Here is a 14,643-nt window from a genome sequence, read left to right on the forward strand (position 1 = left end):
CAGTTGGGAGAAGTGTGTGAGGTCCCAAGGTGCCTACTTTGAAGGGGACTGAGGCATCATTGTCCTATGTACAATGCTTCTTGTATCTTGTATTTTCTTCAATAAATGTCTCTATTTTTCATAGTATACAGCTGAATATTTTCTGGACAGACCTCATATGATTCTCATGCCTCTCTCCCATATTAGACATAGCAGGATACAAAACAAGATATAGCCCCATGGATATGATTAAACTTTTGTTCTCACTGGTTCTACACTTAGTATAGAGAGCAAAACTGAAACTTAAAACAATTCATTAACATCACGAAATAACTACAGCTTAGGATTTACTTTGTCAGCTATGTTTTTTTTAACTGGAATTTTGACTGAAAGCTTGCTGAAGGTAGAGAGATGTTAATTCCATTTCAAAATTTAAAAAAATCTTGTATAACAGCCGTTTGATATGATCAAACGTGGCAAATTTGAAGTTCAGAATGAAAACCAGTATAAATGTTATGTAGTAAATGAAGTGGGGAGTGCAGTAGACTGAGTATATATAACTAAATCATGTAGGACCTCACAGTTACTATTTGTGGACAGTCCTTTAAGCAAGAGACCAATTTTATGATAACAATTTCTTTTAAATCACTGGACATGAGTGGAAACATTGTGATACAATGGGATGATGAATGGAAGCAAGAAGAACTAGTAAGAACCACAGTGCCTTCATAAACAGAATGTTTATGAAGATTAACATTGCACTAAAATGAAGAACCTAGAGCAAAGTATTTAGTTTGCTGCAATGAACTGAGCATGTAGGGTAGCCCATGGAAAACTGCCTGTAAATAGCACAGTTGTTCTCTTTAGAAAAAGTTTAATTGAGAATGAAAGTGTAAAGCTATATCTATGCCAGGAGTTATGATAAATACTAAGACTATATTTAGTGCTACTCAATCATTATGCACTCAATAAACTAGATAAATAAGGATGCTAACTTAAATTAATTGCCTAGGAGTAACTTTACTCAAACTTTGACCCCACCAAAAAGCCACTAAGACTTGGGAGGTTGCCCTGGCTGCTGTGTCTCAGTGGACGTGCAGGGATGGGGTTGTGGGCCAGGTCCTAGTGGGGGCCACATGAGAGGTAACCACACACTGCTGTTTCCCTCTCTTTCTCCTTTGCTTCCCTTCTCTAAAATAAATAGATAAATAAAATATTTTTTTAAAAAGACTTGGGGAGTTAATAAGTCGGCATTATATAACCATGGTTCTAGCTGGAAGAGGAAAAATTGAATTCTGAAGTCTTCTTAGAATCAGAAAAAGGCATATTTTAGTGTTCATCGCTTTGTTGCTTTCAACAAAAATAGAGGTTGTGAAAATAGAGTTTCCGGCCTTTGCATCTGGGAAGATGGAGCTCAGAGCTCAGTCCACTAGATCAATACAGTTGAATATTATACTGAAAATAAGTATCTACACTAAGTATCCATGAGACTTTCACTATTTAAAGGAAGAATTTAACAGTGCCCAGGAACAGACGGGGTCTGTAAGGAAGATAACACCCATATAAGTTAAAGATAATAAAAGCTTCAGAAGAATATGTAAGAGACTCTCTCAGGATAAAAGAAACCCAAGGGCATTAACATAAATTTTAAAAATTAGTACATTTGATTATAGTACAATTGAGAATGTCTCTCAAAAGACCATATACAGGAAATCATAAAGCAAGCCACAGTTTGTAGAATGCATTTGCTCACACATAAATGAGTGGTTATGAAGATCAGATACAAATAAATAGGACAACCCAGGAAAACTGGACAAAAGATGTATGAAAAGATGCAAATGGAAGTTACAATAAGTTCTGCTATACAAATAGTAGATAGGCAAAAATTTGTCAAGTTTAATAATGACAAGTATTGATAAGGATAAAGAGTAACATAGACTATTGGTAGCAATGTACAACTTCTTTTTATTGCAGGAGGTTGCACAAATGCATATTTTAAGCTAAGAAATTCTAGTTCTTCCTCTTGTACATAAACATGAGGAAACATGTATAAGAGTGTTTATAAGATCATTGCTCTAATTCTATAAAACTGAGATAATGCAGATCTTTGCTAACACTAGTAGAGACAAATAAAATGGTAACACAATGTTATAAGGAGAGTAATGGAACTGGGTGAACTAGAAATAGACATATCAATGTAGATGAATCTACAAATAATATTGATTGAAAATAAGCAAACATAAATTATTAATACAGTATGTGCTATTTTTATGAAATTTAAAAATAAGTTTAACTAAGCATTCTGTTGTTCAGGTTAGGGGCAAAACATAAGTAGAAAAATATAAAGACAAATAGAGAGAAGCCCAAGATAGTGAGTACTTTGCAGAGGAGCATGAGGCAGGGGACTGGACTGAGGAAACACACAGAGAAAATCTAACTGCTCTTGATGTTCTGTTTAATTATTCACAGACAGGACTGCTGTTTTATTATTGCACTTTAAAGTTTATATTGCATATGGATTCACAACTCTATTTTTATCAGTTGTTACACATTGTGTAAAGCCTAACTACTCCACCACTTGGTTTTTCTATCAACATATCTTAGTTATCATAGAAATCTGCTTCATTTTCACTAAATTCTAGTGGTCAGTTATATGAGTTGACTGACCATTTATTCATACCTTTCATTTTTATACTAGGCAGTTATATTAGATATGTGTCCTTCTTCTTCCCTCTCAATACTCCAGATAAATCTGTAACTATAAGGTCTACAAGGACAAAAACCTTTGTCCTTACACTTTATGGTGTTTGCCTTTGCCTTTCTAGTACAGTGATTGGCACTGTATTCAGAAACAGTTAAGAGTACATGCACAAGATGTTACATGCAAAGCCACTCTCTTGAACAGAACTCATAATTGCACTAAAATGAAGAACCTAGAGCAAAGTATTTAGTTTGCTGCAATGAACTGAGCACATAGAGTAGCCCATGGAAAACTGCCTGTAAATAGCACAGTTGTTCTCTTTAGAAAAAGTTTAATTGAGAATGAAAGTGTAAAGCTATATCTATGCCAGGAGTTATGATAAATACTAAGACTATATTTAGTGCTACTCAATCATTATGCACTCAATAAACTAGATAAATAAGGATGCTAACTTAAATTAATTGCCTAAGAGTAACTTTACTCAAAGTAGGTTAATGTCATTCAATAAAGTAGGTTTTATTTTAAAGCATTTGAAAGATTATAGGAGATTTTTTTGAGTGGAAATGATTTCTGTTTTTCATTACAGAATCAAGATATATTTGTTGAAACATTTTAAAGATAAACGCTGTTAATAACTTGATTGTATTTAGCATATATACTTATATAGCTTTTTGACTATACTAACTACTTGATAATGTTAAATATATTAAAACATAACAGATCTTTTAAGAGGCAATCACATAATGTAAAGAGAAAAATAATGAAATTTTAGAATTTAAGATAGCAAAACAGAGTAGAATCAACAATTAAGAAAAATGAAGGTGGTACCATAAAAAATATCTGTTGGCCAACAACAAATGTATACATGTCTGGATAAATGATATATATCCATTTTCAAACTTGATTCTTCAATTGGGTGTTTATTATTAACAGGAACAAAATTAACATTAAGACAGTTCCTGAAATGCATTGTTTTCTTTGTTTTTTATATAGTTGGCTGTTTGGTTTTAAGTATCTTGCAAATATTAGAAATTGTTAGATTTTTTTTCTTTCCAGAACTAAAAAAGTAATTGGTTTTCTTTAAAGAAGAGAAATAGTATGAATCAGTCTAGGATTTTCCAACATGTTCCCTTTATTTTCTACTTCGATTTTATTCTATGAAATAATCAGATATAACTTGCAGACCCTAACTGTTACTGTTTGACAGTTGATTTCAATGGTCTCTTATAATGTGAAACCATTCCATTTGGATGGAGAAAGCAGTGTGGTTTCCTTGGTCAAAATGTGTAATAAGCCAATACTTGCTTCAAAGAGAAACTGATTCTGACCATGATCCCACTGCCCTTTTATAAACCAGTTGACTGGCAATGAGGAAAGTCTGTTAAATGTATTTATAGCAAAACATCACATTGTTCACCTTAAATAAATACAGTTTTGTATGTCTAGCCTACCTCAACAAAACTGGGGGAAAGAAACCTGTTAAAACATTATTTTTCTCTTTTAAAGCAATAAAAGCAATTCCCAATTCTCTAATAGAAACTTCACATGGTGAAAACCATTATATATATATTTTTCAGCCAGAGGGAGACATATGAGTATTGTAGAATGTTCTCATTCTCTTTTTTGTTAAATCAGAGCTAAATTATCTTCTGGCAAGAGCTGTGTGTGGCTGTAGCATCCTCTGCTAGGGACAATGGAGAGCATTTATCAATTCCTGCTGTTCCCAGGAGAAGAAAGAACTAAACCATGGCAGATCTTCATATACTGTCTCCTTGGCCTAAGAGCAGCATTGTCTAAGCATTTCCTCTAACATTGTTCCCTTATTTTTTTTCTCATTTTTGTAAACAGTACTCTAATTTATTCAATTGCTTGGGTCAGGACTCTAAAGCAATTCTTAATTCCTCTTTGTTATCATAGGCCTGTGTATTCTACCACTAATATATGCCTCTAATCTATGTGTTATTCCTCTTCATCATCTCCCTAGTGTGCTATAACTTCCTAACTACTGAGCACACTGTAAATTCTAGCTGGTCTCTTCCTTCTCCAGTATATGGTCTCCATCGTCCAGTCAGGGTCATCTTAATATCGATTTTTATTATTATGAAAACAATACATTAAAAAATTCACCAAACTGTCCAAAATAGTATACATTACGAGTATTTCTCTTTCCTGTCCAAGATTTTTATTTCTATTCCCCAAAACTCTCATATATCCTTTCTAAAGCTTTCCATTCATAAATGTACCCATATATTTGGTTTGGGCCAGGTCTTAATTTATAAAGGTGACCAGGTGGCAACACAGAGAGGTCAGTGCCATTGAAAGAAAAGTTCAGCCCTGAACTTTTCCTTGAACTTTAATCCCTGAGTTCTGCTCAGTAGATTGAGCCCCAACCTGTGAACTGAAGGGTCGTCAGTTCAATTTCCATCAGGGCACATGCCTGGGTTGTGGGCCAGGTCCCCAGCAGGGAGTGCGTGAAAGGCAACTACACATTGATGTTTCTCTCCCTCTCTTTCTCCATGCCTTCCCTCTGTCTAAAAAATAAACATATAAAATATTTTTTGAAAAAAAGAAAGAAAAGTTTGTTGTTACATAGAATTTCCCTGGAAATGAGGGACACGTCTAATCACACAGCCTGAGGAGGAACACCAGGTTTTGATCAGGAAGCAGAGGACAGGAGATGAAAAAGAATGCTTAGGCAACTGCCTTTATTGGAGTTTCCCCAGGAAAGGCAAGTTTGGAGCAAGCTAACTAGTTTAGTATTGGCTAGTTTGAGTTGGAGTGCTCCCAAGTTGCCCAGCACCATGCCCAGAGAAGATTATGGTGAAAGGACATTGTCTTGTGGGGTGTAGGAGCCAGAGAGAGGAGGATGGTTCTGGAAGATTAGTATGCATGTCAAAGTTACTCTTTTGTGGAGTCTGGAAGAATTCACTAGTCCATGGAAGGACAGTTTCTCCCCAGCCAGAAATGTTTTATATGTCAGTTATCTTAATATGTAGACAGTAAAAAGCAAGTTAATACACTGTTCTTTGATGTTCTCATTTAATAAAGTTTTTGGAGACTTTTCTGTAACTGCACATATAGATCTACATTCTTTTTAACAGCTACATAGTATTTCACTTTTGAGGTATTTAACTTTTTATTTTCATTCCCATGATGACAGATTTGCTGGTTGTACTTTTGTTTTGTTGGGTTTTTTGGTGGGGGGATAGGAAAAAATGCTGCAATTAAAAATTCACCCACTATATATATGCATTTAAGTACAAATGTATCTATAAGATAAAGGAAGAATGATATCTACCTTTAAATACAAAATCACCATTTGCAATTAACTAAACTCCAAAAAGAGGGTACCAGTTCACGTGTGTAGAGATTGTAAATAATATAATAAATTATTAGTAAGAAAAGCAATTTTTCAAGCTTATGAGATATTCATATTTCCTTTTTTTGTTTTTTTGTGTTTCAAACTTTGGTTATTTTTCTGTTGGCTTATCAGTCTGTTCATATCAATCTCTTCTGTCATATATATTGGAGACAGAAATTAAAGTTTTTATTGAATTAAATTTATATACCCTTTACCCTTGCTTCCATTTTTGTGACTAGTTTTAAGAAACTTTTTCTTGCTTTAAGACTTGGTTTGTGCAGACAGTCTTCTTGTGCCATCATATTTTCACTGTATTTCTTCTGTTAAGTCTTCAGTTCTACTGGAAATCATTGTACTGTAAGGGTGCATCTTATGGGGTTGCGAGAAGAAAAAGAATAGGGCTTCATTCTAGTCATTGGAGAGGCAGCCATCAAGGATAACAGAGGAGACGCATCCACAGAGGGCAGAATGCATGGACAGAGAGGTGAGGAAACAAGGGTGACAGAAGTTGCCATGAAGGGAAGGAGATAACAGAGCAGAAATAAGAAGCATAGAGCCCAAGGGTACCCGCCCTTCCTGTCCGGCTTCAGGATCAGATTTTGATGTATGAGTAGGGCGTCTTCCACTACTTTTTTATATGATACTGGCTGGATGAGTAGCATTCCCATTACAATAGAGCATTTCAGATCTCACCAAGTGTTGTATTGTGGTGTTAATTTCACGCAACATTTCCCCTCGAAAAATAGAAGATGGGATAAATAAACTTCATGGGAGCATACATAAAATCTTTACTTGACTAAAAAGCTCCATGTTCTTCAAAAATTCAGTGTGCTATATAAATAAGATAGCACCTTATTGTTTTCAGCATCCCAAGGGCACATTCTAAATGGTTATTTTGAAAATTGAATACTTAAAGCATGCACGGTGTAACCGTTTTCAACTCCTCTTGCTCTCTTGACACAGAAAATACAGCCAATTAGCAAAAGTTCTCTTATAAACATCAGTGCTAGATTTACTGGCCAATATTTACTATGGTTTTATTTTCATAGGACTTTTAACTTCTTTTGCTGCTGTCAATCTGTTACCATAAAACAGTCTGTTGAAGCATCGGAGAGACATCCCCATTGGCAAAGATGGCAACAGGGGGAGGTTCTTACATTGAACACTTGAAGATCTAGCAAGATAAGTGGATGAGGAAAAAGCCTTCTCCCCACTTTGGTACCAGACTTGGGGGGTGGGACCAGGGGAAGGCAGGCACATGTGTAATACAAGTCAAAATGGTGCAAAAGAGGTTCGAAACCAAAGATCCCTGTCAGTCTTTCCCTGGGGAAAGAAGGGTTTAGTTGAGAGGTGGACCCATCTGAAGCACATGAAAGTTTGCAAAGTTGATTGGTCATTTAAGAAAGTACCTGTTCATTCTAAATCCCAGCTAATATAATCCCAGAGGAACAAAGAAACTCTCTTCCTCATGACCTGCACTCACACAGTGCACTTGCCTGTTCTCTCCATGGCCACATGGCTGCTAGGGCGCTCCAGGAGGGAGCATCTCTCTCTCATTGTCTTGCCCACCTGGTTATACAGTAGCCTGTGCATTCTTGTTCTCTCTCACCTGGGAGCACACAACCATGTGGCACCAGCAGCCAGGTGGCCCATGGCCATACAGATTCCACAGGCAGGCGCTAGGAGGGAGCGGAAAATGGGCAGCTGCTGGGAACAACAAGATGAGCTACCCAGATGGAGAATAAAACCACTTAGCAGCTGCCTTTAGACTCCAAAGGACTACTTTAAAATGGAACAGGAACTCTGGACACTGGTTTTTGTCTTGACCTTGCTGAGGACATGGTTGTACTTTCCCCCTGGCAGAAAGAGAGGAGATGGTCTTTGTGACAGGAGTCTGCCATGCTCCTGGTTTGCACATCACCTAAATGAAACCTCTTTTCCTTGGTACCAGCATCTGTCTCATGAGTTTGGCTTTTGTGGAGACAATCAAACAAACCTTCATTTTTGTTGGATTGCAAATCTACTGTGCTACATCTAATTTGGTAGAGTTTTATTGGGCACCCCAATACTTGGTTAATTTGGGTCAACCCATGTTCTCTAGAGTGACATGGTGACTTTTCCGACACACATAACTGCACAGAGGTTTGGATCACTAAAGCCCTGGTTACAGCTGTGTTCTAGATGAGTGAGGCTGCCGTAAATCTAACCTGTACAGAAGTGAAGTATCACTGTGACATTTTATCAGACTTTGTACTCAACTGACTTGCCTTTTTTAGCCAAAATTGCATATAAGATCTTAAATCAGCATCAGTTCAGTAACGCTCTTTAAAAAGTGCTTTGTAATAATGGAACTGAAAACTCACTGAACTGAAGACAATTCTACCCTGAGGAATATAATATTGTTACACTTTTGCTGACTGGTAAAACATTACTTACTCAGTTGTGGGATTTTTTTTTAAGCTAAGCATTTTTTATTGCTTTGTTTTTCAACCAGAATATTACCCAAACTTAAAACATTCCTGCTTGAGTCTTACCTACGTATTAATACCAAGCTACAACTCAATCATATTTTAATTAAAACACTCATTCACTAATGAATTAATTGAGTATTTAGCATCTGGGTGTTATGAACTTACAATTTTGCGAAATAAAATTACAAATTAAATTAGATAATACAAGCTGATTATCTTACAGTTTTATTAACTCTCCGTAACTTTCTCTTGTTTCTTGTTTTTATATATAAACACTTGGTAATTAGGCATATTTGTAGTTCCTGCGAAAGTATGCAATTTCACATCATTACTTAATTTCACATTCCTTTATTAGATTTTGGGTTCTCAGAATGCGAAGATAAAAGCAACACAGTACCCAACCCCACATTTTTAAATCTGGTGATAACTTGGTTGCTTCCTAATGGAAAGAGGAAGTGTAGTGTAGACCAAAGGGGCATAGGTTTGAATCAGAGAGCCTGTTTCAAGGAGTAGCTCAGCGATTCACAAAAGATCATATAGATCACGGCAACTCCTAAATCTCTATTGCCTTATCTTAAAAATCAATGTAATTGATCAACTAATTTTACAGATCTGATTTCTGGTCATCAAATGAGTGATGGTGGAAGTAAAAGCTATTGTTATAACATTTCTACTATTTACAAAAAAAGCTTTACAACTACTTATCTTAAAATTTTGACACATTAACCAGAATGGGATATCAGTACTGCAAGTATGCACACACTTGGAGAGGCTGCAATAACAGGCTATTTTCAAGTACCTAAGGATTTTTTTAAAGATATTATGTATTTATTTTTAGAGAAGGGGCAAGAGAGGGAGAGAAACATCCATTGGTTTCCTGTCCCATGCTTCCTGACTGGGAACCAAACCTGCAACCCAGGCATGTCCCCTGACCAGGAATTAAACTGCTAACCTTTTGCTTTTGGGGGCAATGCCCAACCAACTGAGCCACACCAATCAGGGCATTAAAATATCTCAGTATTTCTTTAAGAGAGAATCAGAGAAAATTTACTATTGCAAAGTGTTCATGATAAAATAAGAATCAGCCTGACTTGCCTACCATGATTCATTACATATTTTGAAAACACTTCTAATGTTATAAGTCTCTGAATCTAAAAACTATACCCACTCATTATTGTTTGCCTTTAAACTAACTAGCAGAGATGTGGAGGCTAGGAATCTAGGAAGAGGATATGGTCATAATTTTATAATTATTTAACTGTACTGACTCCAAGAAACCTTGATCAATGAAATACTGTAGTTACTTTTTGGCAGATAACCACTATGATCTAGACTTTGTGCTTAGCACTTTATATACATATCTCATTCATTCAAATGTGGAATCCATTGTCTAAGAATTTTATTGCTTGCCAAAAGTCCCACTGGTAATGAGAATTACTTAGACATGTCTAACTCCAATGTACTGTTTTTTTCAAATTTTGTCATTCCGAAATGCATACTTTTGTAAATTTTACTTCAGTTTTCTATTCTCAATTTCTGATCACTATCTGGTCAAAATAAGTTTGTTGAAGAAAGTAAGATTGTATCATGTTCTATAAATTATTGTCCAGATGTCTAGAAACTGTGAAAATTTCAGATTTAGGTCCAGGAGGAGTCTCAGTTCACAGTTGTGATAGATTAGCATCAGGTCAGGATAAATCTAGGTAGTATATCTCCAAGTAATATGCTTCTTCATATGGCTCTAAGTAATCAAGGTCTATTGTGATCAACTCATATATACCTAAGGTTGAACTAGACTATATTTAGCTGTTTTATCAACATATTGTTGGTCTTTTCTTCCTGACTTTTAATTTGTTGTGAAAAAGTGGGACTTCTACAGCAACATATCCATACATGGAAAGAAATAATTATTCTCTAAAATGCATGCCATTGCTGTGATTTTAAAAGACATGTATTGTCAATTTTGGACATAAACTATCCTATTAAAGTTTCCATGGCAATAAAGAATAAGAAAACTAGGATACCACCAACGTTCTGTTGCTTAACTTTGGGGAAACATATGTTACTTTAGGAATGACAAAAGTAGGCTGAAGAAATGTTCCAATTACTTTTGCCCTGCTGCAAGAAAATATTAGAAGATGTATCTTGGTTTCTCCACTGAGGTGCATTGGTTTCAAAATGACGTCCTTAATTCATAATCTCTCTCTGTTCCCATGACCTTGGCAATGTGACTCAGCAGCACCTCCCATCAGGAAGTGAAATCTGGTTTCCCACCTTGAATCTTGATGGCCCCGTGACTTGATCTGGTGGGTGTGATGCAACAAAAGAGACCTGATGCCAGATCTAAGCTTAAGCTTCAAGAGGTATTACACACCCCCATTGCTCTCTTGAATCCCCTGCGACCTTCATGTAAACAAGCCCTGGCTAGGCTGCTGGACAATGAAAAAACACATGGAATATAAATGAATTATCCCAACTGAGGCCATGTTAGCTCATTTAGATCTACCAGCAAAAGCAGCAGCTGTCTGAAAAAACCCAACTAAGATGCTGTGAGACAAGAACTGCCTACTTGAGCCTGGTTCAGATTACCAACCTGCAAATTGTGAGCTGAGTTAAAGTTTGCTGTTTTGAAGTGATTTGTTACATGGCATTAGCTAACAAATTCATTCACTAATAATTAACTCAGAGTCAAAAGCTTCCATTTAAACCTGAAAACTAGGCAGCCTCCTCATTATCATACAGGCATTAATTTTTGTACTCACTAGTGTACTGAAATGTCCATCCAATATAGCTATACCAATTGAGAAGCTTTAGCTTTCACTATGCAATGTGTAAACATGTAGATGTGGAATGCAAAGATAAAATCTATCTTGGTAGATACAGTTCTCCAAATTAAAGCACTTATTCAAGGACAAGAGCAGGAATATATTCATAACAGTGCATATTTGAAATTACAGTTTTTACAATGTGCTCCTGTTACTCAGAAAAGATACCAATTCATTCTTCATTGAGCCACAACAGCACAACAGTTTTTGCATCCTAAGTTTTAGGATAGTACCTTTAGGCATCCCACTGCCTTCTCGATCTATATCTAATAAGGTACTGTTTTTTTAAAACCAACACATCGACAGATGATAGAGCTGAGCGATATCTCTATATGTTCTTGGTTAGTAAATACTGATAATAGTCTTGGCTTTTATTTTTAGGAGATGAATATTGATAAATTAAAAACTACAGTAAAAACATAAATTCTATGAAAAAAATTTAAAGCAAGAGAAACAAACATCACTTTGAATGGGAAAGAATGCTTCTAGTCTAGTCTATAGGATCCAGGAAAACTATATTAAATCAAATTTTAAAAGCTATGAAATAAGACAATAATGTCATAAGGAAAGAACAGGCAGGCTTAAAGGGACAAGAAGATGAGATATAAAGTCAACAAACTGAGATGAAAAGGGATCTGGGTGAGATCAGAGTGGATTGCAATAAAACTAAAATTGCAGAAGTTGGAGTAAAATACATATTGGATTTACTGAAGAAAGTTTGTGACTTGAGAAGTTCAAGGCAGTAGGAAAAAAAGAAAACTTTTAGAAGCTTTCCCAAAATGAAGAAGAAAAAGGGAAAAGAGGTACTATAATGAGATATAATTACAAGAGTTAACATATATTGTGCAATTACCCTGTGTTGGGTTCATTTTTAATAGTACAGATTTCTTTTTTATCTTTCAAAAATATCATAATATTTGTAATATTATTTACTATCATTATTTCATAGATAGAAAACTGAGGCAAAGCGTTTAAGGACATTTCTCTATGCTGCAGAACTTGTAATAGTCAAACTAGAATTTAAACTGAGACAGTCTGACTCCAGAAAAAAATGCTCTTTGCACCAATGTAACACTGTTGCTCTCTTTTTCCTGAAGAACCAAGACATTAAAAATAAAACTTGCTGGTGCTTTTCAAAAGGCTTGTGTAAGCAGATCAAAAGTTCATCAGATTCTGGCAAAGTTAACGAAAAGAGAGTCATACTAGGTTAAGTCTTAGAAAAAATATTTATGCTGAAGGAGTAAATTTAGATTGCTATAAGAACCTTGGTAGGAAAGAAAACAAAACAAAACTAAGGTTACCTTCAGGATAACAAAAAATAGCATGTGCTTTAGAATTTTTCTCTCCTACAGTAAATGTCAAAAGAAAACCACACAAAGGAAGAGGGGGCAATGGTAAAGAGTGTGGGGGATGTGTCAAAAAATAGTGGCCAGGTTTTCATTCATGCACTGATGAAATAGAAATATAATCTTAGAAAGTATACTACTCATATAACACACATAAAAAATGCTTTGTGTGCCCATCATGTAAAAATGAAGATTTCAAAGGAATAATGTTAATATTAAATCATTTAAACATAAAATATACTATTAATTATTAAAATGCATGCATGTAACAAAAATAATCTGAAATTTAATATACATGATATATAATAAATGAGTAATATTTAGGATTTCATAACATATCATATTTACAAATGTTGGGAAGTGAAGTGAGTCCTATATGAAGTGGGTGCTGAGTTGAGGGTGGGGGAAAAGAGTGAATAGCTTATACTGTAATGGGAGGATTGGTGTAATTCAAAATCTATTTGATCGTGGAACAAGAAGCATAAAATCTCTAGGAATAATCTTCTCACACAGCACACAAGACCTATCTGAAAAGAAAAACGGATTTCGCCACAGCTGCCACTGAGGAACAGCAGCCATGGCTCTCTGCCACCCCATGGCCTGGGCCTCGACAAGGGCCACCAAAGTGGCAAAGAATGTGAACAAGCCAAGGCACGGCCGCTGCCGTGGGCACCTTGCCAAGCACGCCAAGTTAGTGTGGGACAGGATCTGTGGGGTGTGTGGCTTTGCCCCGATGAGCAGCACGCCATGGGGCTGTTCAAAGTCTCTAAGGACAAGAGGGACCTGAAATTAATCAAGAAGAGGGTGGGGACACACATCTGTGCCGAGAGGAAGAGGGAGGAGCTGAGCAATGTCCTTGCAGCTGCGAGGAAGGTGGCAGCCCAGGACTGAGACCCATCCCCTCTGTGTAATAATCCTGGTCAGGAATCGGGGACTCCTGTGGTGGCATTTTGCAACCGGTCCATTTCTGTTCAAGATGTCCTCTCAGAAACTGGTGTTGGGGCATGATGGCAGGAACAGAAGGAAACCACGGACAGAGAGTGCTGGAAATAGTCTTTAATCACTGTCAAGTAGTTCATAAGCATAAAAAACTGATGTGATAATGCCCATATTTGTACAAAGACTAGAATAAATAGAGGGGAAATATATACAGAAATTTAATATCATAAATAGTTACATCTTCCTAAATCAACTATAGATGTTTACATTAGTTCAGCCAAGTAATATCACCTCCATTTCAAAACTGAAGACCAAGTAAAGGTGTGTTTTTGTTCTTCATCTCATGTTGCCATTGCAGTTATCAGAGAAGTGTAAGGACTACTCCATAGCAAGGCTGGAAAACCAGGAAGGGCACCAGTGTCCGGTGGGATTCAAATGACCTGTGAATGACACAAAACTAACAAAAACCATGTGGCAATAAAAGATAGAAGTTTGTTTCACCCGTATATATAAATAGCACCTGGCCAGTGGGCACATCCTGGTCCCCCAGGATCCAGGCTTCCAATTCAATGCTCTGCCACTCACCATGTTGCTGTCACCTGGTGTGTTACGATAACTAGTTGAGCCCCAGCTATCCTAGCTCCACTGCAGTAAGCAGCAAGGTGAAAGAGATGAAGAGAAGGGCCTCTCCGTTAAGGAACATCTCACTTCTTATCTCTCACTGGCCTAAACTTAATCATGCTAGAATATTGAACTTCAGATGGCTGAATGCCCCAGTATATATAGTGGCTTCTAATATTTAGAAAAAAATATTGAGAAGAATATTAAGGTGAAATATGAAGTCTCTTCTGCAGGCATATTAAACAGATACAATATTGAAATGCTTCTGGAATAAATAAAGCAGATGAGATGTTTTCTTTTGGGTTTTTTTTTTGATGAATAACAACAATAGAGGAGAGAAATATAACTGTATCTGCAAAAGAGTAAATTAATGTGTCAAAAAAATTTTTTTCCCAGTTGA

General features: G+C 36.2%; 1 pseudogene; it reads left to right on the plus strand.

The window, feature by feature from the left end:
* Window positions 1-13,260: 13,260 nt before the first annotated feature.
* Window positions 13,261-13,574, plus strand: LOC128627380 (60S ribosomal protein L36-like; annotated as a pseudogene).
* Window positions 13,575-14,643: the final 1,069 nt, after the last annotated feature.

This window comes from Artibeus jamaicensis, unplaced genomic scaffold (genome assembly GCF_021234435.1).
Source record: "Artibeus jamaicensis isolate MK-2021 breed Jamaican fruit bat unplaced genomic scaffold, CSHL_Jam_final contig_388, whole genome shotgun sequence".
Taxonomy (NCBI): Eukaryota; Metazoa; Chordata; class Mammalia; order Chiroptera; family Phyllostomidae; genus Artibeus; species Artibeus jamaicensis.